General features: G+C 39.2%; 1 long non-coding RNA gene across 2 annotated transcripts in view; it reads left to right on the top strand.

The window, feature by feature from the left end:
- Positions 1 to 1,793, top strand: part of LOC125046646 — a 3,971-nt gene extending 2,178 nt beyond the window's left edge. For both annotated transcript variants that reach the window (XR_007116656.1, XR_007116657.1), the window contains 4 exons: positions 523 to 584; positions 955 to 1,168; positions 1,454 to 1,531; positions 1,700 to 1,793. This is a non-coding gene — a long non-coding RNA (uncharacterized LOC125046646). The remainder of the gene's footprint in view (positions 1 to 522; positions 585 to 954; positions 1,169 to 1,453; positions 1,532 to 1,699) is intronic.
- Positions 1,794 to 2,021: the final 228 nt, after the last annotated feature.

Raw genomic sequence — 2,021 nt, forward strand, 5'->3', positions numbered from 1 at the left:
CCACCGGTCTTGGTACCAAAAAGTGCCTGCTAGAGGGCACAAGTGCACTGGTTGACTTTGCACTCGGGCCAGTAGTTGGTTTGGAGCATATTACCTTGGCAACAGGCATGGCCACTAGAAACCATTTGTGGTTCTAATTGATTACTGCCTGTGCCTAGTCTTGATTTGTGGTTTGGCAAATGTTCCCCTATGGTCATTGACTTTTGCAAGGGGAGGGAGGTGGGGGGGGCATTGGAATGGCTTCTGAACCTGATGTTATGTGGATAGCTGGCTCACGCCGGCAACTCCACAAGCGACTTTGGAGGCTGCATGCATGCAGTCGCACCCTGTCGTGCATCAGAGAGCAACCGGGTCCCCTGGCCTTGGCTAGGTGTGGATCAGGGGCTTGTATATTCCAACACGTCCTCGAGCTTTACGGCTTTGAAAGGAAGTGAAACCATACAAACTACAACCGTGTACTTATTGAAAGTTACTGTAGATTTTTTCTTTTCCAGTTATTAATCCGTAATTGCTTTGTTTCAGATGGTATTGTACAAGATGAAATGAACAACAGAGCTGTAGCTTGGTCTTCTTGTGAAGCAGAGGTGAGTCCCCTGGCTTAGATTAGTTTGAAAATTTATTGAAACTATTCACTACTGTTAAAAGCTAGCAGAACCAGAGAACAAGAGTACATCCTGATATTTTATCACATCCAAGTTAATGAATTTCCTCAATTTAAAATATACTAGATTCAATGCTGTCTAGGTGATCTCGTGCTATAGCATTTTTCCTGGTATGAAGCTGATCATGTATTTCATGTACTAGTAATTGGTCTTTTTTTTTTTTTTTTATGATGAACATGCATTCAGACTAAAATGTTGATATATTCATGTTGCCTTCCTTCTGATTGTACCTCAATTTACTTAAGGAGAGAAGGTGGCTTTCAAAATATTTACTCTAAATTCCATTTTACAGATGGAGGTAAATGGATCTGTCGAGTGGCAGCGGTTCTTTTAACCTATTGCTGCTGGGCCATACCTACAGCCATCATAACAAACCGACTTATGACGTGCTAGAGCGAGTCGCGAGGAAAGTTTTACTACACGTAGTAAACTCCCAGGTCTAACGGCAGGATGTTTACCAGAAGTTGCCAGAGATTTCTGATACTGTCATTGAGGGGTTAATACAGGTAATTTTTCAGCTGCACCACAAGTTGGTATGAAGGAAATTGGGTTGTAGAATCTGATAGATGGCTCAAATAAAGTAGGCTTTGCTTGCATTGTTTTGTGCCCTTTATTTTTAGTCTAGTTAACCCAACTCCATTCAGAACTCGTGTCATGATGATTAACATTATTCAGACAAATGTGTTGATATTATATGTTGCCTTCCTTCTGAAATACCCCTGATAAAAGTTAATTAAATGTTGTATTGCAAGATATTTAAATGCCTTTTTTTTTTTTTCTCTCTCTCCCAGCCTGTGGACTAGCAAACTTCAAACGCTCTTAGGTGTGGGTACTGAAGAGCTCTTAGTTCTGGTTGAAAGCCACTGCAAGTAAGTTTTTATTGCACAACTCCTTGTAATATCTTTGTCTTGATGATGACAACCTTGAGCTATTAATGAACACGTATGATTCCGAATGATAGGCCTGATCATGGTTTCTGAATATAAAAATGTACTATTTATGTGCATGGAAGTAATGCAGCCTTTTTACATTTACAGGAGTTATGGCTTTATTGTTAACCTGGAGTATGCAGCTGTCCTGGAACAAGTCTTGAAGGAGGATGATAATGGAATAAATAAATAAATAATACATTAAGACTCTTTATTTACATCATAACTTTTTTTTTTTGGGGGGGGGAAATTGACCAAGTCCGTAGAATCTATTCTATAGGCATATATTCATCATTGACTAAAGCTGAAAATTAGTGTAGTAATGTGCAGAATCCAGAATATTTTAAATGCAGTGATCATTATCTACAGTAAAAGTAGATCTTGTATGGCATGAATCATGTACTAGACCTCTTTTAAGAAGCCCCAATTG

Source organism: Penaeus chinensis, chromosome 39 (genome assembly GCF_019202785.1).
Source record: "Penaeus chinensis breed Huanghai No. 1 chromosome 39, ASM1920278v2, whole genome shotgun sequence".
Classification (NCBI taxonomy): domain Eukaryota; kingdom Metazoa; phylum Arthropoda; class Malacostraca; order Decapoda; family Penaeidae; genus Penaeus; species Penaeus chinensis.